The following is a 27,140-nucleotide window of genomic DNA, read 5'->3' as shown; positions in this document are numbered from 1 at the left end:
TGCTGGACTGGTCACCCCCAACTGCCCCCCTATGCCGGCCTGGTCGCCCCCAACTGCACGCCCCTGCTGGCCTGGTCTCCCCTAACTGCCCCCCTGCTCGTCTGGTCGCCCCTCACGGACCCCCCACTGGCCTGGTCACCCCACGCAGCCTGCTTGTTCAGTCATCCCTCACTAACCCCCCTGCTGTCCTGGCTGTAGGCAGCCATCTTGTGAGGGCATGAGGGTTAATTTGCACATTAACTTTTTATTATATAGGATGGTAGGTACTAACAAAGATTCTCTCCTTAAAAAAACTAGGCAAGTTTTTCTGAGTTTGCTTTTCAACTAGGCCCAACCTGGGGCTCTTGTGTCCTTCTTTGTAGAATCCAATTCTAGTAAGAATCCTGCTAAGTTAGTTTAACCAGAACCTCTCAAAATCTTATTAACCTCTATATTTGATCCAGTTCCCCATCTTCTACCATCTCCCAGGGATGTCTGATTGCCCTGACCTGCCTTCAGCAGGAATCCTCTTAGGTCAATTTAGCCAGAGTCCTCTCTTACCCCTGATATTTCCTTTTAGTAGCTTTCTACCCACTGATCCCCACCCTGTTCCTTGGCTATAAGTTTTCACTTTTCCTTGTATTCAGAGGTGAGCCCAATCTCTCTCCACTACCATTGCAGTAGGCTCTCTTGCATAAAATCTGCCTTACTGTTCTTTAACAAATGTCACAAATGCCTCTTTTAACAGTGCTATTAATATCTCCACTTTATATGTGATGGGGCAGAAGTACAGAAAGGTTAAGTAACTAGTCCTAAATCATACAGCTGGTAAGTGACAGAGCCTGGATTCGAACCCAGTCTATGTACAGAGACTGCTCTTAACCACTGTGGTATAAAATTCATCCAGAAGTTGGAAGAAGATAGGCAGACTTCTAATGCTTTTTTAAGGTTGTGAAAACACATATGACTTTCCTTTTATCTCTATCTAAAATTTTCTATAAATGTGTTTATACTACTTTTACAACAGCATAATATAGTAAATTAAAAAGTTATAAATTTAATCATAATATATAAATCTTCAAATGTCTACTTGCAAAGCTTGTTTACAACAGTTGTTGGGTTAAATATTCGGAGCTGTCTTAAATAAAAATGTTTAAATACTCAGTTACCTGATGCGCACACAGAAAGATACACATAAAACGAAAATTATATATCTGCTCATGTGTTTTTTTTTCCTTTTCAATAAAGTGTATTCACTGTAATGGGAAACATATGGGATCGGATGTTCCTACCCTAGCAGGATTCTTCACAGAAAGAAATCAATTCACTAGCCAGAAAAAAAAAAAAAAAATCCTTTGTCAAACCATGTCTCCTGCTTTCTGTTTGCAAAATATGCTCACTGCAGTGTGGGAGGGTGGGGTGGGGGAATGGGTTCTCCCTGGGCTCGAATACCAGCCCTGCTCGAAGTAGCTGCTAGCAGGAACCCTAAACCAAGTCCTAGGGGCACCGCTCAGGTGAGGCTGTCTGAGGAGAGACCAGTGTTACGCCCATTTCAGGTGCACAAGGAAGGGTACCCTTAACTTTCTTCTAAGGTCATCTAATTTGAGGTATTTTATGAAAGCAGAAGCAACCATCCAGATTTCCTTGCACTCTAGCACACAAATATTTCTGTGTTACGAAGGGTGATTTATGTCTGTAGATGAGTGAGAAAAATTCTCTCTTCTATGTAAAGATACAGCAAGAAGGTGAAGGTGACCTTCTGCAAGCCAGGATGAGAATCTTCACCAAAAACCTGGCCATGCTGGTACCCTGACCTTGGACTTCCCAGCCTCCTGAACCATGAGAAAGAAATGTCTTTTGTTCACCCCCTGTCTGTGGTATTTTGTTATAGCATTCCAAGAAGACTAACACAGTATGCTTTTTCCACTCTACTTTTCTGCTTCGAACATGGTTGCTAGAGCAAGATACGCCTCTATCTCTGCCAGAGATGATGGAGGAGGTCCAAGGGAATAGGAGAAACCTGCAGTAAAAAGACATCCTTGCACCCAGGGCTCCTCCAACCTACCTGCGATCCATTCGCTGCAGTTATTATATCTACTTCTAGGAGCCTGGCTGCAGTTTCCAAAAGACACCAGTGTCAGGTAATCACGCCCATCATCTCTTTAACGATGCTTAATACCAGGCGCCACTGTGGCTCTGAGGCCCCGCTCACACGAGGAGGCTCAACTGGGAGAGATGCTCTCTGGGAGGCATACAACAGCCTTTTCCAGACCACCATGGCTCTGTTTTATAGAAGATTTCTCTCTAGCCCAATTATAACAGAAAATTCTCGTCTGCTCTCTGGCCCCAGACGCCCTCTGTATAGCACCCAGAGAGAACAACAAATCATTTCATGCATTCTAAAGGCAAGGCTGTTTGCAAGAAGAATATTCGCCTGCTCTCCACTCCCAGTCCCCACAAACACCACTCATTCACTGTTGATGCTGCACATTTCTGCATTAGATGGCAGGTAGCCCACGACCACTTCCTAATTTAGCAAATGAAGAGGATGACTGGATTTATGTGTGTGAACTGCAGTAGGCTAGGGAATTGTGAAGCATTTGATCCATCCAACGTCAGTCTCATTTCTCACACATGTGCCTCTGGCTGGCTTATTGTTAAGACCCCAGCAGGAGAGAGGAATGAGAAGACATGAGTCACATCTTGTTTGTTACAACAGGAACATGTCCCAGGACCTTTTGAAGGGGCAGTGGGGGGGGGGGGGGAGGGAGAGGAGGAGGGGGAGGGGGGGTAGAGGGTGGAATGATGAATACTTCATGTTCTATGAATCAAATATGAATTGAACTGTAATCAGGGCTTAAAGTAGATGGCTGCATAATAAGTGCTAAACAATTCATCTTTCTGTCAGGCAGCGGAAAGTAATTTATTCATTACCATTTAAACAAGAAGAGATCTTGTGTGTATAAAGACAGAAAAGTTTAGTGTGCTCCATTTCCGATGGCACTGCAAAGGTCTCAGGTTGAAAGTGCTGAGAAAGGAAAAAGGAGTGAAATAATCTTTAGAGCATCAAACCTTGATTTAGGTTGGGAGACATCATTAATTCCTTTTCAGCATTCAGTTGAGAAATCAACAGGGCTTAGTTTAAGAATTCTTTAGATGAAAAATGGGTAAATTCAGTAAAGCTTGATCTTACTTTATGTATCTCAGGCAGTCCCCAAACAGCTATGTATGAAGTTAGAAGTATGCATTAAGCTACATTCTTTCCCCTTTAACTTCCATTATGATTTCAGAGATATGTTTCCTTGAGACCCCAAAATACAATAAAAGCACCATTTAGGCCTCTTATGATTCACTGCAAGCATTCTACCTTTGTCAATGTGCAATCTCTAAGCATTAAATTGTCCCACAAAACCATAAGAAAAATGTACACCTTTCCGCATAATCTTAGCACATTCAGGATGAATCACATATATTCTCCATTAAAACACATAATATGACTAATTTTCACTTTACTTCAAATTTTTTGTGACTCCCTGGGATTTAAGTGTACAGGCAGCCACAGTTACCAGGAGAATGCTTCAGGATTTCAGCCAAACTCATGAGCTGGAGGAACCATATGGTAGAGTTTTCTTGGGCAGAATTCAGTTGTAGCACTTCACAAGTATTATACTGTATTCATTTGTTATTGCACAGCAAATACCATGTTGTGTTATAAAGAAACCAGTTTACAGTTCTGTTTTAAAAACTAAGTGAAATTCTGTTTAAAATGCTTGAGTCAGAAAAATATGTCTGGCTACCTTAATAACTAAAACCAAATGTTTGGCAAAGACCAGACTTCAAAACCTGCTTATTAAAATAGTTCATGTGTAATCCTAAATAATTGCATGCCAATAACTTTTAAATTAATAAAACTTTAAAGGAGAAAATCTGTTTTTAAAAGAGCACGATAAAATAGTTACATGATACAGATTTATTATGTTTATGACTCTCTGAGTTGTCTCTTCACAGCAACGGGAGCAGCCCCTGGACAGAGAATGACCCATGAATAGGTATAGTCATTCTGTCTAATGCGGAGAAGCTGCAAGGAACCCAAACAGAAATGGAGCCTGAGACTGCCATGGAAGTGTTTGGGAGGCGAAGTTATATGCTTTCTCCGGTAAGCTGCACATTGTTATTTAAAGAGGACACACAGCTCTCTGCTTAGTTATGTGTGCATCAGAGCAATGGGGTCAGATCTAGACCCAGGCATCCTGTGAGAACTGCCCCCTCACACATGTTTCTGGGTCCTTAAAAAGCCCCACACGCAAAGCCAATCTATGGGACTACCGCCTATTAACTATGGTGAAACTAATTTGTCATATCAAATATTTAAAACTTTATTGTACTTTACAAAGTAACTCTGAATACATGCAAGTGCTAGGAAGTTCACAAGTCTAAGGAGCCCAAGCTGGTTAGCTCAGGTGGTTAGAGCATCATCCCGATACACCAAGGTTGAGGTTTACCTCTCTCTCTCTCTCTCTCTCTCTCTCTCTCTCTCTCTCTCTCTCTCAGATCAATGAATAAAAAATTTAAAAAACTGTCTAAGGAAAAAAAGGGGAAAGCATGCCAGAGACGCCTGATAGTCAAGGCCAATTAAAGCACAGAGGCCTTGTTGTCAATACACCGAATGCCCAAGGCCACTCTGTGCTTAGGCTAAGATACCATAAGCAGGTGCAAGGACACAAGCACAATAATCCCACAGTATACTACACATGCGTGCCCTTCTGTGGCTAAAATATGATTGATGTAACTATTGGCACAAAGCCTTCTTTGTCAAAGGGGTAATATACAGGTTATTGACTAGCTAGTGTGCTGGGCAGAGGAGTGTGTTAGAGATAGGGGAGACTGAGCTGAGAGCTGGTACTGCTACAATGTAAGGCTGAGAGCTCAAAGAGAGCTCAGATAGAGCTACCATGTTAACCAGCCAGTGTATGGCTGCCTGTTTTATGGACTGCTGTGAAAGACTGTTGTCTGATGGCCACTGGCTTCTACAATAAAGACTCATTCTTATATACCCACAACTTCTCATGGCTTCTCTGTCTAAGACTCAGCATCCAAGAAGGTCCAGCCCCAGGCAGAGGGGCTCGGACCTGACATCTATAACTAGTGAGCAGAGGATAAAGGAGGAATTTGGACTAAATTCCCAACACTTAGTGTAGCGAGTAGGGTTCGAGAAGGAACCTACTCTGGCATAGTCAGGAAGAATTTAGAAGAATATATGAACTCAGAGCAGCTGTCTCTGCAAAGTAGAAAAATGTTTTCTAAGCACATGTGTTTTTTCAAGCACACATCTATGACAATGTGAACCAAAAAAATGACCTACATTAGTTTTTTTTTTTGTTTTAATCTTTCCTAAAATGGAATATTGAGTTTATCCACATAGTAGGCATATTTTTCTTATAGGATTTTCAAAGCTAAGGTTTACAGGAGAATCTTAAATTGAATAAACTTAAATTGCTCTCATAATTCTTTCTGTTATACCAAGTACAGATTCCAAGAAACCAGATTCAAGGCATTGCTGTCCACTTAGTAACCACTATCTGTCTTTCAGCAACAACAACTTCTAATATTACTGCATTGCCGGGTACTATGTTTAGTCCTTTACATACATGATTTTGGTTAATACTGAAAACCCTGTTTTAATGATGGAGGCTTATAGCAGTAAGTCACACTGTGGCAGATGGGTCAGGACTTGGACGCGAGTCAGCCTTACTCCAAACACAGGTGGAGTCACCACACATTCTTAGACCTATAAAATGATGAGCGAACTCTAGAGGCAGTACTGTACCCAAATGCAGTTCTCATTCTACTTCCCACCATTGCCCATAAAAGCGCTTTCATACTACTAGTAAATAATAAAATATTACTTTTTTTTAGTAGTTCATGCCACTTGTCTTCCTCAGGCATCACAACTACAATTCAGAATCTAGACAGAAACTTGATTGAATGTTAATGGCCATGAGTCCCTTAAAGGGCTGGCAAATGGCATAGAAGAGGGTGAGGTAAAAGGACACCTGGGTGGAGAACAATACTTGTGAATGCTTGGGAAAGTAACCAGAGAGGATTTGTGGGTATTTCTTCTCTCTGGCTTCTTCCAAAGCCACTAGGGAGAAAATTAATTCCTTCCTCTTCACAAAAAAATAGGAAAGTAAAACAAAAGCTAAAAGGTGACCTTTGGATTTTCTGATATTAATAGAGCCCTCATAGATAAAAAAATTTATTTCATTTTTTTTGCAAGTAATATTAAGCCTAACTATAGTGTCTCTAATTCCAAGAAGTAGGGAGCTATATGGTAGCTTAGGGACTTTGACACTGAAACATATAAATGAGAAGAAAATGTTAAGGTTTTATTGAAAGCAAAAGAGAGATGGAATCAAGGTTGGCAATTATTAAGTACCTAAGTATACTCTGTATTTACAATTTTAATATAATTTTTAAAATGCTGCTCTTAAGAGTATCACAAAAAAATGTTATTCAAACCACCAAGTGATAGTGAGCCTCCTTAACTGATGCTTTCCTATCTTAATAAAGATCTGTTTTCACAGGAAATATATACTACACTTATCACAGATTATATTTTAAAATTTGGTTATCTATGTCTTTGAGGAATTTTTGCATTCACACTGCAGTATTCCTAAGCTAGTTACCTATTGATATCAATTTTTTCTAGTGGGCTAACTTTGCCAGCCCAGCATCACAATGGCTATCATTAATCAAGTATCCATTACTAATCCCTCTACAGACACATGTATTTAGGTGTAATTTGTGTAGTATATGGTACTTTATGTTCTTTATGAAAGATGAGGATATATAAATGTACATCTTCAAGATATTCAAATAGAAAAGTCAATTACCAAAGTGAAATTGCACTAAATATTCACAAACTAAATAAAAATGTAAAACAATAACATGCTCTTACAGTTAAATATAGAACTTTACGATTCAAAAAGCAGTTATGCATTTTCTACATCATAAATGTTGTTCAGTAAGATTCACTTAATAAAACTTCTCATTAGTAGATATCATTGAACAAGTGATGGTGTTGCCGTTGCACCATATCTCAGCCATCAGCAAGCCAGGAAGAGGGAATCAGCCACCCGGATCTTTGACTTCTAGCCTACAGAACTGTGACAAAATAAATTCCTGTTGCTTAGGTATCCCAGTCCATAGTATTTTGCTATGCAGACCTAGCAGACTAAGACAGCAGGGATACATACTGCACCTTGGGCTGGGGATGAACTAAGTCCACGATGACTCAACTCATGGGTTTAATGGGCTTCATTTCTCACTTCTTCCTCTGTTTCATCAGAATCTGTTTAATCATAGGCACAACAATTATCATGTTAAAAATAATCTTTAGAACATGAAGAGGCTCCACTTGGCTATGTGCACAGGTGGTGTAGAATAGCTTTACCCATGTCAAACACTACCCATGGGTCAAAAAGGAAGTCTCAAAGGAAAGTTAAAAATATGTTAAACTGAATAAAAATGAGAAAACAACATATCAAAATTGTGGGACACAGCTAAAGCAGTGTAGAAAGGGAATTTTATAGAACCAAATGTTTACATTAGAAAAAAATAAAATTCTCAAATCAATAATCTATGCTCCTAACTCAAGAAACAAAAAAGAAAAAAATAAACCCAAAGAAACAGAAAGAAGGGCATATAAATATAAGAGCAGAAATCAATAAAATTGAAAACAGAAAAAAATATATAGAGCTGGTTCTTTGAAAATATCAATGAAATTGACAAACTTCTAAGCAAGAATAACAAAGAAAAAAAGAGAAAGTGCAAATTACCAATATGAGAACTAAAATAAATACAAATCCCATATCCATCAAAAGGATAAGGAAGTACGATAAGCAATTCTACATGTATCAAATTAACAATGTAGATAAAAGTGAACAATTATTGAAAGCACAAACTATCACAACTTACCCAATATGAAACAGATAATTTAAACAGCCTTATAATTATTAAGGAAATTGAATTCATCATTTAAAAATTCTCAAAAAAGAAAATTCCATACCCAATATTTTCACTGGAGAATTCTACCAAATTTTAAAAGAAAAATGAACACCAACACCACACAATCTCTCAGAGTTTTTAAAAACAAATTGGGGCGATGTGAATACTGAGAAAAGGGAGGCAGTACCTAACTCTGGGGAATATAAAAGGTAAGCCCAGTGCCTCTATTTCCCCTTAGATTCCCGTGATTCTGTGTGGTCGATTCAGGTGCCTGGTCTTACTCTCATTCCTCCAACAAGTAACTATTAAGCCAGATTGTGTTGGACTATGGGGAATTAGCTTCAAAAGGCCGGCCACATCCTTTGGGGGCTTATCAGAGTGAGAGGAGAAAGATATTGAGTACGTGTTACCAATGAGGAGCACCAGGTGTTACAAAGGAATCGGCTAGGTGTGGTATTTAGTCTGGTCATGGAAGGCTCCCTGAGAAACAGAAATTTAAGCTGAGAACCGAAGGATGAAAAGGATATAGCTGGGGGAGGAATCTTAGAAACAGAATGAAGAGCATGTACAAAGTTCCTAGATGTCAGAACATTCCAGAAGCCCAAAACTGTCCAGAGAGAGGAGAGGAAGAGTGGCTGGTAATGAGGCTGCTATAAGAAAGTGGCACAGTTTATTAAGGGCCTGGGAAGCCTTGTTGAGGATTTCTATTTTATCCTGAAAGAAGCAGGCAGCCACTGGCAGATTTTAAGCAAGGGAAGTGTAATGCAAGTCCATGGTTCTGATGATCACCAGCTGCTGTGTGAGAAAGGGGATGGGAGGACAAGGATGGAGGCTGAAAGACTAGTCTTCCTAAGATTAGGTTATTTGGTAGAGGATGTGGGAGGGAAGAGTCCTGAAAGAGAGAAGAGTCTTGAGTGAACAATAGGCCAGCACAGAAAATAAAAGATGACTACATTGGATTCTGAAAATCAATCCAACAGCTTAGCACTGCAAGTACAGTACATCGTGAATCCTGTCTGCTGAATACAAGAGCCCCTGGGAAGGCAGGGCCCTGAGACAGACACTGAAAACAATGCAGTCATTCATGCTTCTATTGTTCAATTCTAATGAGTCCACTCATCACGGTAATAAAAATAATGATGTGTTTGAATAACATAATTGCTTAATAGCTATTCCTTACCACCACCACTACTACCCTCTACCATTACGATGAAACTAAAATATTCTAGAGTATTTATCATTCTGAGTCAGAAAAAAAAATGTGTGTGTTTATAGATTTTAAGAAATAAAGTATATACAGGATCTAGTTATTTCTGTGGCTTTAAAGGGGAACTTCTCCTTAGGGGTAGCAAAACACATAAGGGTTATTATTTCAGGAAAACCCCTTCCACACAAACAGAATCTTTCTTTGTGGAATTTAAGTAGATGGTCTCTGGGCCTCAGATTCACCATCCCTAGTGTGTTGTGGGGAGGGGATCAGATGATATTTGTGGTTTTCAAACCCAGTTGTACAACAGAATGAACTACAGAGCTTATTAAAAACACATCTGTTTGGGCCACAACCAAGACTCTGAGTATGGGGCCTGGTCATCTGCATTCTAAGATGTTCCTCAGAGATTCTAATAATCAGTCTTGGCTAAGTTCTAAGATTCTTTCTGATTTCAAAGTCTAGGACCCTCAGTGTGAGAGCCTGTTAGACATGTAGAATCCCTGGTACCATTCTAGATCTGCTGAAACAGAATCTACCTTCTTAACAAAAGTCCCAGGAAGCAGAGGGCACATTAAAACTGCAGATGCTCTAGTTTAGGACTGACTCTACCTTTCATGCGTGGTCCTCATTTCCTACAGTTCAAGGAAAACTTGGCCTCTGGGGAAGAAATCAACTTTCTAGGAGTTGTACAGCAGCTCAGCGCCTGAGCCTAGAATACTGGTTGTCCTTTCTCAGCAAGGACACAATGCCTCTCTCAGAGCCATAAATAAGCTCAGAGAAAAGAAGCTGAATCAGCAAAGGTAAATCAAGTCCCGGATTGTGCTGGCTCATGCATATATTGGGAGACAAACACACAAAAAAAGGAAGCACTAAAATCTATGCATATTTCTTTAAAATATTTAAATACTAGATAATCAGAGGCTGACTTCAAATCTGGGTCTGCATAAATTTCTCCCCAGGGGTATTGTATATCCTTCTCCCTTTCAAATTCCCTTTTCACTGCGTCTTTTTCATCCTGGGCTATGCTCTGCAGTTTCCCTCATCTTAGATCTTAGACCTGGATCTCACCTTTTCATCTACTGCTTAAAAAAAGGCAAACAAAATAAGCAACCACCACCACAGAAATCTGTTGTAATTCTTTCTCTCAGTAAAATATGAATAAATTCCAACTCTCCATTCTTACTTCTCTATTCACATTCAATTTGCCTACTGTCTTCAGGAACTTATTCATTGACATGCATTTAGTCATTAATTCAACTAACATTTATTGAGTACCTACTCAGTATGATACCCCATGTAACATAGTAGGGGAGATTAAATTAAATCTGTCTCTACTCTCTGGGAGCTCATAGTTTATTAGGGATTTAAGCTTTGGGAATAATAATACCTAAAAGAAAATGAAAAGTGAAGATTTCAAAGGAGAAAGAGATAAAATGGTTTGGGAGAAAGAAGGGACCCCCTTTGGTGGGGAAAAATAATAAAGGTTTCTTTTTAAAAAAATAAGAACTAAAATCTGGGAAAGATAAGGGTCCCTCAACACACATACACACATACAACAGGAGGACCCTGGGGTGTGGTCCTCTGGCTTGATGTGCAACCATCAGCAGGTTAACCAATAGCAGGTTAAGTTCCACTTAAAGGGGCTAAGCCCCTTTCCAATGAAGCAAAGTCCACTCATGGTTACACAGTTTGCAGAGGAAGATCTGCGCCTAATTTGTTGAGATTTGTGATAGAATTGGTTGGTGGCTCTTATGAATCCTTGGATAGATGTCCAAATACAAGGCTACCATTTGTCATGCCCAGAGCACAGGCACAGTTTCTCTGAGAAGGAGCCTCCAAACACAATCTTGGCTCCTCCAAAGTCAGAGGGGTACCCTAACTTGGGGGGCAGAGGCAGGTGTTTTGACTGAGAGTAGATGTTTTTATCTAAAAATGTCTGGTGCCATCCCCCAATAGCACTATTGCTTTCGTCAGGTGTCCCAGGTACTCTGAACAGGGGGCCTGAAGTATACCCAGTCAGTGCAGATATGGTGCTGTCCCCTATTACTGTACCTGTGATCTAGATAGTTGGGCTCCAATTTTCTGATGGCTGGTGGTGACACACTGGCCTCCCATTACAGGTGAGACATTGTTCCCTCTGACTGCATCACTTGTGTTTTGGCCAGGTGGGCCCCAGCTGTTCTGATGGAAAGTGGAATAACAGGTCCTCCAATCAAGGGAGTGATGTTGTACCCTCCCATAACATTATCTGGATTCGGCACCGTTGGGCTCCAGATGCTTAGAAATAAGGTGGAACTAGGAGTATGTCTAAACACAGGGATAGTGCTGGCACGTGTATCTATAATGGATGTTATGTAGCCAGTGAATTCCACATGGTATGATGAAAGGTAGAAACAGACATGTCTCTTGACATACATTTCTTCTCCATGGTGGTGGCTTTTCCAAGTGTACAAAATTTCCCATGTCCAGGTGGGCCACAGGTACACTGATGGCAAGTATGAACACCAGGGCCTCCAATCACAGCAATGGTGTTATCCCCTCCATCACCACACCACCTGTGTTATGGACAGGTGGGCTTCAGGTGATCAAATTTAAGGTGGAACCAGCAGTGTATCTAAGCTCCAGGGTGGTGCATGCTCCTCCTATTGCAGCAGCCATGCTTCAGCCAAATGGATCCCCAGTTATATGACCAAAATGAGATATAGAAGCAGTGCTGTGTGTCTCACTCAGTCCTGCTCCCTCGTTGAGTGCTTTGAATGCCTGTGAATGAGTGGGGCCTAAGGACATACTGACCCCATAGCTCCCACCGTCTAAGGGAGCTGCAGGTCCCATAACCACAAGTGGGTCTGGAGATGTACTGGCAAACAGTGAGCTACTGTTCCCAATGTTAAGCATCCTGGTGGCAACTCCAACGCCAGCAGTAATGGATGTCTCAATGGGTAGAATACCTGGATTGTTTCCAAAGGCCAGCTAGGTATTGACAGTGGTGCCAAATGTGGAATCTGGCAACAGCAAACCTGCATGACCTGAATGCATCATGCTGTCTTTGGCTGGCTGGGCTGCAGAGTTAGGCCTCCTGTGGCTACTACTTTTCCATCATTGGCCCCATATGTGGGCTGAAAGGTGGTTCCCAATGGATGGTTGGAAACTCCAGTCCCTCTGTTGACTAATTTTTTCAGGTAAATGGGTGGAATCACCAATCAAGGGAATGCTGCCACTGGGTGGTGTGTTCTCAGAATTAGGAGATGCATGTAAAATGGGGAGTGGTTCTCCCTGGAGACAGGGAGATAAATAAAAATGACAGACTTGGAAAGAGGAGTGCTTTCCATAGCTTTGGTGTCAACAGCAGGGTTGAAGTTTGCAGAGGTGCTGTCTACTGATACATAGGTGACTACACAATCCACAAGAGGTAGTCTGATGCTAACAGGAGAACTGGGGGAGAGGTTCTCTTCTGCTGACCATGAGGGGTCCCCAGTGTGATCTGAGGGGTGATTTGAAGGCTAATGGGTGGTTTGAGATAGGGCAGGGGCCCTTTAATGGCTCTGCTCTATACTGCAATGGTTTTGGGAAGATGGGAGGGATCTCAAACTGGAATCTGGGGAGAATTTGAACATAACAGCACTAGTGGCCCAGTGCACAAAATCTGTGCATGGGGCAGGGGCGGGGGGAGGTTCCCTCAGCCCAGCCTGCACCCTCTCCAATCGGGGACCCCTTGGGGGATGTCTGACTGCTGGGATCGGGTCTAAACCAGCAGTCAGATATCCCTCTTGCAATCTGGGACAGCTGGCTCCTAACCGCTCACCTGCCTGTCTGCCTGATCGCCCCTAACTGCCTCTGCCTATCTGCCTGATTGCCCCTAACCCCTCAGCCTGCCTGCCTAATCACCCCTAACCTCTCTGCCTGCCTGCCTGATTGCCCCCAACTGCCCTCCCCTGCCAGCCTGATCTTGCCCCCAACAACCCTCCCCTGCTGGCCTGATCTCACTCCCAACTGCCCTCCCCTGCCAGCCTGATTGCCCCTAACCCCCTGCCAGCCTGATCTCACCCCCAACTGCCCTCCCCTGCCAACCTGATTGTCCCTAACTGCCTCTGCCTCAGCTCCCACCACTATGGCTTTATCCGGAAGGAAGTCAGACATCTGGAAGATGGCCGGTTGACCCGGTCTAATTAGCATATTACCCTTTTATTAGTATAGATAGATTATATAAGATAGGATTGCTTAAATTGGGGGGGGGGAGCCTTTTTCAGCAGGAGGGGATGCTGACAAAAATACATAATTTCTATATCTGGACTGATAGCCAGCCATATACACTATACTGCCAAACCAGTCATTAAAAAATTGAACCGCTTTCTTACACCTTACACTAAACAGCTGTTGCCCTTAAAACCCCTCCTCAGCCCCCACCTTAGGTTCTGCCTTCACAGTAAACCCAGATTTGGTTCTGATTGGTTGGTTTCTATGCCAGTCAGCATCAAAAACTCCACCTCCTAGGCAGCCATTGGCTCCTCACAGTTCACCCAGATTTGGTTCTGATTGGTCGGTTTCTATGCCAGTCAGTGTCTCCGGGCCTGATCAGAGAGGCGGGGCTGATCAACAGCCACCCTAGGCTGCTGGCAAGTGGGGTGAACTGCTGATCTCTCAGAGAGAGAGAGGTGGCTGCTGGTAAGGCACAGAGAGAGAGAGAGAAGCAGGGTCTGATCCACAGCCCTGCCTCTCTCTCTTCCCAAGAGGTCAGCAGTTCAGCCCGCTCACCAGTCCCTGCCCACCAGAGCCTGCTGCATGTGCAGCCTGGTGTTCGGTTGAGCCTTCAGTCATTATGGACCCTGGGTTTTTATATATTAGGATGGTAAGGGGGAGTAGTGTCCATGTCAATGACATCAGAATCTAAAGTAGGTTACGTGGTCAAATCTGCAAATTCCTTGGCTGTGATGGTAGAAAGGACAGTCATGGTGGTGATAGGCTGGGCAGTAGAAACAGGGGTACTGGTAAAAGGGACTGGAAGAGGAGTGGGTAAGAAAAAAGAAGGGGATAATTTATGCACATAGGTGTTGGGGCTTCATTTTCCCAGGAGGGTGGCTGGAAGGGCAAGGCTTAAGTCCTAGGAGGCAGTAAATTCAGTAAATGCAGATGCCAGTGGGAGTCCAGAAGGAAATGTCCAGCAGGTCATTATAAATATGTAACTGGAACTGGAAAAGATTGAAGGCAGTGATTTGGGACCTCCATTCTAAAGATGAGCGCTAAGGCCATGGGACTGAATGAGACAGGAGAGAGAGAAGGAAGATGGCAGCACCATGGATGTTTAGTTGGATGTTCTAAAATCAGTATGGCAGAGCTGAAAATTCTTTCAGACCTACCTACCCTTCCCCATCTGTCCATCCTTCACGACAGCTTTCCTTGCCTATCTCTATCAAAACTTCTCATTCATATATCCCCCTTAAGTCTCACATTTCACAGAGCCCTTAAAGATGCCATTGAAGTGTTAGGAAACCCAGACTCTAGTCTAAGTTTTGAACTAATTTCCCTGAGACTTGGGGTAAATAATCCTACTTCTCTGCCCTTGCATTTGCATCTGAAATGGAGAGGAGACAATCTACTTTCCACTGTGACATGAAGGAGATTATGAAGACCAGCAGTTTCACTCTCTCTGACACCATTCAAATATATCACATTTTCTCCTTTCCAATGACAAATCAGATAATTTGACACTCTTACTAAATTTACTTGGCTTGCCCACTGCTTCAGTTCTTCCTATATTGAACTATAAGATTGGATTGTAGTATGCTTAGGTCTCCATCACTGGTTTGAGCCTGACTGTTTCCTCTCATTTTCTGTCATGATTAGAGAAACCGCACTCAAATATTACCTAGTACAATTTAAAATTTTTAAAAACCTATACAGAACTATGTCAAGAAATAAATATCCAGGTAAAGTTATCCTTTAAAGTGATTTTTAAATTCATGTGGTACTAGTATTTAATCACTTCCTTCATTAAGAGAAATGCCAATATTTTTATCTCACTCATCTAACCTAGTGTTGAATCCTAGGTTTTCCAGGACTATAAATAGGATTCTTCAAGGAAAATCTCCCTTCTCCTCATTCATAACTCTGGCTCTGTCTGTGTTATACCTCAGACAGAGCTGGGTCAGGAAGATCAGGGGAAGAGAGGGGACAGGGTGCTACAGTGATAGAAATCTGCCAATTTCCAATTATCTTTTATTAGTCCTTGCTTCCAGCTGTCCCTGTGGTTTCAGAAACAGAGAGGTTATAGTCATGTTGATGTGTCTTTGCATTATCAGAATGAATCCCAGTGACTATTTTTTTCAAATTAAAGGTTTTTTTTGGTTATGCTTTATGACTTTTTTTTCTCTCTCTCTGGGGAATAATAGAATCTTCTCCATTCATGTAGGAGTCCAGTTGTTAGCTATTATGTTTGCTGATAATTTAAAGAAGTTTTATATCCCTTAGCAACCGGATATGTTCACAGTTTGTCTCTGACATAAATAGAAGACCTTAAAAATACAAAAACTCAACCTGTACAAAAAGTTTTCTAAAAGTAATTCCTCAAAAAGGTAATTATAAAAACCCTGCTTACAGAGATAATTTCTTAACCAGAGAATTAAAGTGGTTTTAGAAAGTCAGAATTAATTTTAATGGCCTTCACTTGATTAATTCCTCCAAGAATATTTGGTAGATATTCAGCATGTCTGGATTTCATTGGCTTTGGGTGTAAGAACTCCATGCCAGGCCCCAGGTGTCAGATCTCCATTGGGTCATGCAGATCCCACATCCTTGGAGGCCTTGGAGACCTCCAAGTCAATTTGCCCAGATAGGCCAAGGACCAGTCCTTGAGAGCAGTGGGCTTAGAAAGGCTCTTCGCTTTTCCTCTTCTGCTCTATTCTGTAGTATTTTTACTACCACCAGGTGGTAGTAGGTAGGTGCATCCATGGGAAAGGTGGTGTTATCTAAGTGTAAAGGCTCACTTCGAGGAAATTATCAAAACAAACTCTGTTTAATGAGTCTCGATATCTAATATAATAGAATCAATACTGCACACGAACCAAATACAAAAGTACAAATATAAAGGAGGCATCTTTCCTTATGGGAAAAATAAGAAAATGTGTGTGTGTGTGTGTGTGTGTGTGTGTGTGTGAAATTGTTTGAAATAAACTATGAACTAATTTGGCTTTTTTTTTTTTTACATAAGATTCAATGGTCAGCTTCCTGGATGTCCTGGATTTCCACCCACATTTTCCTCACTCTGAGGAAAGAGAAGCCACACACACAAGTTTCAGATGCCAAATACTTTCATGGTATCAGTTTCACAAAAAGAATAAAACTGGTTTCATTAGAATAATCCTAAAATCTTATAATTTTAAAACTAATTCAAACCCTTAACTTAATAAATGAGGAAACTGCCTCCACAGAAGTTGTGTGATTTAGCCGAAGTCACTAGCACATATGGACCAGAGCCCAGCAATTATGACTTCAGTCAGGCTTTTGCCTCCACCCTCCACCAAGTCACTCCCATCAAGGTCATTGTCAGCTTAGGACCAGTCCTCTGCCTAGACCAGTGGTCGGCAAACCGCGGCTCACGAGCCACATGCAGCTCTTTGGCCTCTTGAGTGTGGCTCTTCCACAAAATACCACGGCCTGGGCAAGTCTATTTTGAAGAAGTGGCGTTAGAAGAAGTTTAAGTTTAAAAAATTTGGCTTTCAAAAGAAATTTTAATCGTTGTACTGTTGATATTTGGCTCTGTTGACTAATGAGTTTGCCGACTCATTAGTCAACAGAGCCAAATATCAACAGTACAACGATAGAAATTTCTTTTGAAAGCTGAAAACCGACTTCTGCGCATGGGCCATGAAGTTTCAATCGCACTGTACGTGCACGCCGCACATGGTATTTTGTGGAAGAGCCACACTCAAGGGGCCAAAGAGCTGCATGTGGCTCGCGAGCCACAGTTTGCCGACCACTGCCCTAGACCATCAGAGCCATTTTTCTACAGCTGATCATCCCACTCCCATACTTGCTTCACCTGACTTCCAGGACCCACGAGTCCTTTTAAAACTTAAGTTAGAATATGTCACCCCTTTGTTCTAAACCCTCCAAAAGCCTTCCATTTCTCTAAGAGGATAAGCCAAAGTACTTATAATAGTCTATAAGATCCTGTACACCCTGCTGCCCCCAAACCTCCTTGAGCTAATCTCCTGATGTTCTTACCCTGCTTCTAGCCACATTGGCCTCCTGGCTATTCCTGATTCCAGGCATTCTCCTGCCTCCAGGCCTTCACACTTGCTATTCCCTCTACTTGGATGTTCTTCTCCAAATGTCTGCATGGCTCACTACCTTAACTCCTTCAAGTCTTTGCTCAAATATCAACCCTCACACAACGGTTTAACTGACCATCCTTTAAAAATTATACCCCACCATTCCTGTCTTCCATCTTGATTATTCTCCCCCATCCCCACCAGATTTCTTCTTTTTTAGTTTCTGTATAGCACTTATTATCTTCCAACACACTGTATATTTTACTTTTTTTTCATTTTCTATGAGAATCTGAGCATCAGGAAAGCAGAAACTGATGTCAGTTCTATTTGAGAATGGGTCTACTTTGCATTTATGAAAGTATATTTTAACTTCACATTTAATAATAGGTTGGCTGGGTATAGAATTCTAGGCTGGAAATATTTTTTGAGATTTTGAAGGCAGTTGTTAATTGACTTCTAGAATACAAAATTGCAGGTGTTAAAGCAGAAACTATTCTCTCTCCCAGTTATTTTAATGTAATCTATATTTTTTCCTTTGAAAAATGTACAATCTTTCCTTATTCTTTAGTGTTTCAAAATTTCACAATTATGTGCTATTGTATATGACCTTTATATTTAGAATTGATCATTCTGGGCACTTTCTGAGGTTATTATTTGTATGTGCGCATGTGTGTGTACATGCACACGCATGTTTAAACCATTCCTCTTCCTTGCATTAACACTGAGAAAACTTTTTGTCTTGATTTTCTACTTGATTTTGGTTTTGAACTGTTTTTTGTTTGTTTGTTTGTTTGTTTGTTTTTCTGATGGAACTCGATCATTAAATGTCTGGTGGTCTTTGGTTATCCTTTCTAATTTAATATTGGGAGAAATTAAAACCCAATCAGAACCTCTGTGTGCATGGATGAAGGCTGTTTCCTTGTAAATTTTACAGGAGTGTGATATGGCCAAGACTTAACCATTGCATAAAGGGTCCCCCAGGTCAATATCATTAGATATTTCTCGGGTTTGCCAGGCTCCTCAGGAGAAACCTTCTGCTTTCATTCCTGGGTAGGAGGGCATACGCTTAACTGCCACGCTTCTGAAGCCTGGGTGTGTGAGGGAAGAACACCATTCAGATACATATTCTCCCTTAATCCACCCAAGATCTCACCTCTGCTTGTCTCCTGGACTCTGTCCTTAGATTCCACTTTGGGTGCCTCTATTCTTTTCTTCAGTTGACTTATTGTATCTTTTAGCCTTTACATATATCTCCTCCAATGCCTTTTTAACTCCCCTTTCAGCCTTCATTTAAGGCATAATATCACTGATATTTTAAAATAAATCCATAATTTTTATCTTTCAAACAATCCATAATTTTTATCTTATAAGAAATAGAGCCTATGTGTAAAATTTTTATCTTATAAGAAATAGTGCCTATGTGTAAATCTCTAATTTTAGGTGAAGGACTGTGACTTTTGGGGAATCAAACCCCACATCCTTAGAACCACAAGAAGGGACTGAAAAAAGAAAAATGTCTTTCAGAATTTCATATCTCTGGCTTTAAGATACCAAATAACAACATACTGAAAATGAACATTAGGGACATTGAATAAAAAGACTGAGGAAGACATAATCAAATGGAAGAATATACCATGTTCATGGATTGGTAGAATCAACATCATTAAAATGTCCATACTACCCAAAGCAATCCATAGATTCAATGCAATCCCCATTAAAATACCAATGGCATATTTCACAGACCTAGAACAAACTCTCCAAAAATTCATATGGAATAAAAAAAGACCCCAAATAGCTGCAGCAATCCTGAGAAAGAAGAACAAAGTTGGAGGGATCACATTACCAGGTATCAAGCTATATTACCAAGCCATGGTTCTCAAAACTGCCTGGTACTGGCACAAGAACAGACATATAGGCCAATGGAACAGAGCAGAGAACCCAGAAATCAACCTAAGCCATTATGCTCAATTAATGTTTGACAAAGAAGGCAAGAGCATACAATGGAGTCAAGATAGTCTCTTCAATAAATGGTGTTGGGAAAATTGGTCAGATACATGCAAAAAATATGAAACTAGACCATCAACTTACACCATATACAAAAATAAACTCAAAATGGATAAAGAACTTAAACATAAGACAGAAAATGATAAAAAAAAAAACTTAGAAGAATCCATAGGCAGTAAAATAGCAGACATATGTCGTAGCAATATCTTTACTGATGCAGCTCCTAGGACAATGGAGACTAAGGAGAAAATAAACAAATGAAACTACATCAAAAGAAAAAGCTTCTGCACAGCAAAAGAAACCATCAACAAAACAATAAGAGAGGTCACTGCATGGGAGAACATATTTGTTACATTCAATAAGGGTTTAATTTCCAAATTTATAGGGAACTCACATGTTGTAACAATAGAAAGATAAACAACCGAATCAAAAAATGGGCAAAGGACCTAAATAGACACTTTTTGAAAGTGGACATACAGAAGGCCCAGAGACATATGAAAACATGCTCAAAGTCACTAATCATCTGGGAGATGCAAATCAAAACCACAATGCAGTACCATCTCACACCTGTCAGAATGGCTATCATCAACAAATCAACAAACAAGTGCTGGGGAGGATGCGGAGAAAAAGGAACCCTCCTGCACTGCTGGTGGGAAAGCAGACTAGTGCAGCCACTGTGGAAAACAGAATGGAGTTTCCTCAAAAAACTAAAAATGGAACTCCCATTTGACTCAGTAATCCCACTTCTAGGAATATATCCCAAGAAATCAGAAATGCCAATCATAAAGGATATATGCACCCCTATGTTCATAGCAGCACAAGTTACAATAGCTAAGATTTGGAAACAGCCTAAGTGCCCATCAGCAGATGAGTGGATTAAAAAACTGTGGTACATCTACACAATGGAATACTCCGCTGCTGTAAAAAAGAAAGAACTCTTACCATTCGCAACAGCATGGATGGACCTGGAGAGCATTGTGCTAAGCAAAATAAGCTAGTCTGAGAAAGATAAATATCACATAATCTCACTCATTTGTGGAATATAATGAACAACATAAACTGATGAACAAAAATAGATCCAGAGACATAGAAACATCAAACAGACAGTCAAATCTCAGAGGGAGGGTAGAGGAGGGTGGGATTGGGGAGGGTAAGAGATCAACCAAGGACTTGTATGCATGCATATAAGGGGTGAGGGCATGTGCTGGAGGGTTGGAGCAACCAGGGAGAGGTCAATGGGGAGAAAAGGAGATATATGTGATACTTTAAACAATAAAGAATTTAAATTAAAAAAAAATGAGCATAAGGAAGTAATTTAGATTGAAGCAAGCCTTCACATAAGTACCAGGTGTATCGGTTAATATTGCGGATTTTTTTCAATAGATGGAGTTACACATATGCTGATGTATATGCAATTTGATATGTATGCTATTTTGTTGTATTGACAAGCTTCAAAACGTCATATGTCGAATTTTCTGAAGGTTAACATCATAGATATTTTCACACTTAAAAATGTCGAATTTTGTGCCCAAAAAAGAGCATTTGCGGGAAGTTTTAATTAATTACTTTATTTTGAAGAAAGTGCTGCTGAATACTTTGGGAAGCTTATAGTGAACATGCTCCATCTCAAGATACTTGTGAACGCTGGTTTAAATGCCGTAAAAGTGATGATTTCAATGTGAAAGACAAAGAACATCCATGTCAACCGAAAAAGTTTGAAGACCAACAATTACAAGCATTATTGGATGAAGATGCATGTCAAACTCAAAAACAACTTGCAGAAAGATTAAACGTTGCTCAGCAAACAATTTCCAATCGTTTACAAGTAATGGGAAAGATTTTAAAAGATGGAAAATGGGTGCCACATCAACTGAATGAAAGACAAATAGAAAATCAAAAAGTCATCAGTAAAATGTTGCTTCAACAGCAAGAAAGTCTTTTTTTTTGCATCGAATTGTGACTGGCGATGAAAAATGGATTTATTTTGCGAATTCCAAACCCACAGAATCATGGGTTGATCCAGGTCAACCATCAACATCGACTGCAAGGCCAAATCACTTCGGAAAGAAGACAATGCTCTGCATGGGATCAGGAAGGTGTGGTGTATTATGAGCTTCTAAAACCAGGTGAAACCGTTAATACTGATCACTACGGACAACAAATAATCAATTTTTACCATGCTTTGATCATAAAACGACCAGAATGGGCCAGAAGACACAGCAAAGTGATTTTGCTTCATGATAACGCATCATCACACACTTCAAAACCAGTTAAAGACATGTTAAAAGATCTTGCCTGGGAAGTATTATCCCACCAGCTGTATTCACCAGACCTTGCTCCATCAGATTACCACTTGTTCCGATGGATGGCACATGCACTTTCTGAGCAGCACTTCAAAACGTACGAAGAAGTGGAAAATTGGGTCTCTGAATGGTCTGCCTCAAAACAAGAAAAGTTCTATTGGGACGGTATCCACAAATTACCTGAAAGATGGGAGGAATGTGTAGCTAGCGATGGACATTACTTTGAATAAAGCACTTTTGAAGTTTCTGTTGAAATTATCCTGTTTTCTTTGATTATAAAATCCACATTATTAACCGGTACACCTGGTATGTACATAGTAGATGTCCTATGGAAATACAGTAAGGTGAATTTAACATATGGGTTGGGTGGCAGGTATATGGTTGCTTCTTATTGGTACTAAGATTTGGGGTCTTTGGATGTTATGGTGCCACATCAACAATGGCTTCCTAATACTTTTTTGATGATGCACTGCCTCCCCTTTACCATGGCCTTTAGTTTCAAGCCTAATCTTATTTGTCACAATTCTCTGAGACATACTAAATAAAGCTTTCAGGTCTCTGTGTATTTTGGTATCTAGATATGTCTGATTCACTTAAAGGCTTTCATCCAGTGACAGTAACCATTCCCAATGAGGTCTCCATGTTAACAGGGCTTAAATGTTTTCTACCCCCTCAGGCTCTTTGGGTGATGATTCAACCAAAGAGAAAATGGGAAGTGAAAGTTTGCACCCCTCCCCTCTGACTCCAGTGCATTGCAATAGGGCTACTTTTAATGCGCTTAGCAACAATTAGCTCTTGAAGCTGCAACAGCTGCACAATGCTGATGCTCTCCAGATGCAGCCAATGAATTAAATCATGCGATAATTCAATTGGAAAATTGGGTGTAATTATGGAGAATGTAGAGTCTGCTGGTCGCCACACAGTGACTTGGAGTTCTTGGAACAACAGTGGGGTGGGTCATTCAGGGAGTGCGTGGCATACACAGAAACTGGTATGGGTGTTTGCCGGAATCTCAGTCCCCTCTCTGACAATGACAGCATTACCTAGCCCTGTACTCAGTTAAGGGCTAGCTGAGTGCCACCAAAGCAAATTTCCTTGTAACTTCAAAACTTTTCACAGACCACTCTTCATAACATAATAGTGGCTGTACTTGAGTATCTGCTGTTTGGGAACATGTAAGGTTAGGTTTCTCAAGGACTAGCAGTTCTTGTGTTAATCAAAAAAGCCAGTTAAGTCAGAGAATCATAAAACAGGATGCCTTAAACATTCTATTTTAACTATAAAACACATACATAGATTCATATTCCAATATTCTGATGTAGGACCAAGGCAAGGTCTGGGTTCCTCTGTTGATGAGTCATCTTTCTTACATTCTCACCGTACCCTTAAGACAATGTGTTGTCTCTAATTTCTCATTTGGGCTTATGTAAAGGGGAACAGGAATAAAAACCTAAAATGATTTGCAGAGCATTTTAAAGAGAGATTTCTTGAAGATATTGATACTTTTCTTTCCAAACTTTATCATCTTACTCCTAAAGGCTCTGTGCACTGCATTGCATTTGTAACTCCATAGACCTGTGCAGTGACAACCTGCAGAGCCTTTCTCAGGGGTCCTGCCGCATTCAGCAGCAACTTCCTTTTTCAGTGGCCACTTTTATTGACTCTTTCCAAAACACGGAGCTGAATTTTCATAGAAACAATAGCTCTCTTCTCGCATTGTAATTATCATAAATATCTTTGAGAACAAATACAATGGACTCTTGGGGAACTAACATCTTAACTGATGGCAGCAGAAGTGTGCAGGGACAGTAGAAAAAAGCCTGCTGACCTCAAGTGTTCGGGCTGCTATGGTCATCAATCAGGATGCTTTGCAGAGGAAGCAGATTAATACAGAGGGTTGGTAAAGTGGAGGTTATTTAAGAAAGCTTCTACTGTCCTGTGAATTTAGTGATGGTCTTAAGTGAATCTGTATTTTGTTTTTAATTATTGCTTCTACATAATTTTGAAAAATAACACCTAGAGGTGTAAGGCATTTTATCTTTTTAGTCCACAAACAGATTTGGGGATTCCTTGTCATAGCCTCATAGGCATAATAGTCCTGAGGTTGGAAACAGCTGGCTTAGGCTTTCCTTCCCATAGAGTGAAAAATGATTGAGGGTGGTTAATAAGTGATAAGAAATTCTCTTTGTATAACAGTAATTTAAAATCAAAGAGGAGAATGGTGAAGCTCTTCTATTGAGAGGCACCCTGTTCCATAATGAAAGTTTCTTGGATAGCTTGAAGGGCACAAGAAACATCAATGCGAAAGGGGGGAAAAGCCACCAATTCACATATTTGGAGCTTTCTCCAATTTCTACTCTTTTGTTTCTCTCTGCCTTTGAGTAAATCACACTTTGTCTTTTAACTAGACCAGGCCAGGAAATAGTCTAAATCTCTTTAGACTTCAGAAGACCTCACTGAGGAACAGTGCCCCCAAATCAGACAGTGTTCAGTTCAAATCATGACTCTGCCACTTGCTTACCTAAGTTAACTTAATCAAACATCAGTCTCCTGTCTGTAAAAGGCCATGGCAACAAACACTGCACAGAGCCACTATGAGGATTAAAATGCTTCAACACATCCCAAAGCCCCAAATATGTATAGATGTTCAATAAATATTAGACAGGAGCTATAAGTAACCAAACTTTTTTTGGAAGGTAAAGGAACTGGGAAGATGGACGGTGTGAGGAACAGAAGATGCAAAATAGGCAGAGAAAGAATATGAGGAATAGTAAAAATAATATACAGAATTTCATGGTTAAATGCAAATTTATGCACACTGTCCTTGGCATATTCCAACAACCCTGTGAAACAGGACAGGTATTAGTTTTCATTTTACAGATGAAGAAGTTGAAGTTCTAAATATTAAAAGAGTTGGCCTAAATGATGAAAGAGTTGGGACTGGACCCAATGTCTCATTATTCCCAACCCAGTACTTTGCTCATGAGAACATATGATCTTCAAATTTCTGTCTTTACCGCACTGTCTCAGGAACTCTGTGATGAATCCCATCTTCTAGATGACCTACTTGTGGTCTAGAGAGAACTTATACAAGCAGAGTCATGACTCTATAAAGCTGTTTTTGGTCTTCCATGTCTAGCATGGCTTCTATAAATTATTCTAAGAGAAAAAGAAAGCTTGGGCCATGAGTTTGTGTATAGGGAGCACTACATATAAAAACTGCAACTGGAAATCACCCATTGACATTAAGAACAAGAAAAAATGATATTATGAGCCTTGAGTTGTTTTATTAGTGAATAGAAAATTACAGGAAGTGATGTTTTGAGAATAACATTTTTAAAGGTCTAATGTAACTATCCAGACATATTAAAAGACACTATTTCCATATTCTTCTTGGATAATCAATCATGCCATAGCAAATTATGAGTTCTTATTTTTAGCCCTATTAGCTACAAAATGATAATGAAAATTGATTATAGTCATATTCTACTTCTTGAAACACTGTCAGCAAGTGAACTGAAATGCCCCAGAATCAATCCACTTAAAAAATATACTAGAAGTTGGGAGGGGAGCCCACATCAATTACTCTGACATCTGTTAATAAAGAAAAGATGATACACTGACTGCTTCTGTGACTATTGGCTCACTGTAGGCCAATAAAACAAGGTCTTTTGTTTGACCAACTAGAGACATCTTCAAGAAGTCAACAAGCTTATGGATTTTAGCTGCTGAAGATCAGATATTGGTTTCCAGAAATAGAATTCAGAGAAATCTTAAAGAATACCAATAGAAATGTGCAAAAACCAGAACAAGCTATGTTTGTCTCTGATTTATCACCCTTCAAAGTCTAAGAAGGTTGTCTGTGTCTGGATTAAAGTGATCTCAAAATGCGCCTGAAGGTAGAAAAGTAGCAAGTTTGGGATACTGTATGACTGTTGGTAGGTGCTCAATATGGTGACATTAACAAATTGGATATTTGGAGAAACTGGGAATGTCACATTTTGTGGATCTAGTTGAATTGTTTTGACCTTCATGGTTTCAGAAAGATATCAAGATGTCCAAAGGAATATTAAATGATAATATACCAGCTCCCTATGGTGTTTCTGCAAGCCAGTCTCCTGGGTGCTTAAAAATATACTGAACATAATATCTTAGAACTGTGGTCGGCAAACTGCGGCTCGCAAGCCACATGTGGCTCTTTGGCCCCTTGAGTGTGGCTCTTCCACAAAATACCACGGCCTGGGCGAGTCTATTTTGAAGAAGTGGCGTTAAAAGAAGTTTAAGTTTAAAAAATTTGGCTCTCAAAAGAAATTTCAATTGTTGTACTGTTGATATTTGGCTCTGTTGACTAATGAGTTTGCCGACCACTGTGGAGATCCATGCTACTAACCTAACAACATATTTTGTGAGAAACTCAGAAAGTCTTCCTTCTGGTTATTTATTCTGACCTGTGTTCAGGGAGGTTCAGCAATGATCACGTGGGGCAAGAAGATAGTCCTTTGGGCCGTAGGCCCATGTTCCTTGGACTCCACCACCCTCACCTTATAGTGTAAAGGCTCAACTAGTTTCAGAGATCAGGTTCATTAAAAAATAGATACATTTTGTAGAAAAAGAGACCAAAAATATAGATTAATTTCTATTTTCTAGGAATTGAGTTTTAAAACATGCTTAATCGTCATTAGCTCTCCTATTAGTGCTCTGCAGCATAGAAATGTAAAGTACTTGATTTAGAATGGTTTAAATATATTAGAGTTAGAAGAGACTCTAATATCTCTCCATGTATGTGAGATTTTACAAATGTAAGTTTTTACATTAAATACTTAAATATACCCAACCTGTTATATATCATTCATTCAATCCCTCTCCTATTCTAATGAGGATCTGAGACTCTTGCCTTTAAGAACTTTATATAAGATTGGGTGTATTTTAAGCATTTAATGTAAAATTTCACATTTTAAAAATTCACTTTTGTAATGTATATTCCCATGAGTTTTGATAATACACATGGCTGTGAAACCATCACCACAAACAAGAAACAACTTTTTTATACCTTAAAAATTTCTGCCATGCCTCCACTATGTATTTGAATATATATATATGTGTGTGTGTGTGTGTGTGTGTGTGTGTGTGTGTGTACACACACACACACACACACACACACACACACACACACACACACACATGCTTTTGACCCTCAGACAGAATTACATATTCTTAGAGGAAGAAGCCTGTTGCATGGGATAAAACTGTTCAGGGAAGAAATCATAGAAATCTCTTCCTAGTTATACAAAGAGCCCAATGTCTCCCTGGTTGGCCTCCTCATTTTCTCCTCCTCATTAAGCACTCAAGCGAAGTATCCACCAAGAACTG

The 27,140-nt window shown here is 40.2% G+C and overlaps 1 protein-coding gene across 1 annotated transcript in view; it reads right to left on the bottom strand.

Moving 5' to 3' along the window:
- The window catches only part of ALK (ALK receptor tyrosine kinase), a 612,725-nt gene that overhangs the window by 356,714 nt on the left and 228,871 nt on the right, over positions 1-27,140 (bottom strand). The gene's annotated exons all lie outside the window — the stretch shown is intronic.

The sequence above is a fragment of the Plecotus auritus genome (assembly GCF_963455305.1).
Source record: "Plecotus auritus genome assembly, chromosome: 8".
Lineage (NCBI taxonomy): Eukaryota > Metazoa > Chordata > Mammalia > Chiroptera > Vespertilionidae > Plecotus > Plecotus auritus.
The sequence above is the reverse complement of the archived record's forward strand: the minus strand, read 5'-3'. Positions and strand labels throughout refer to the sequence as shown.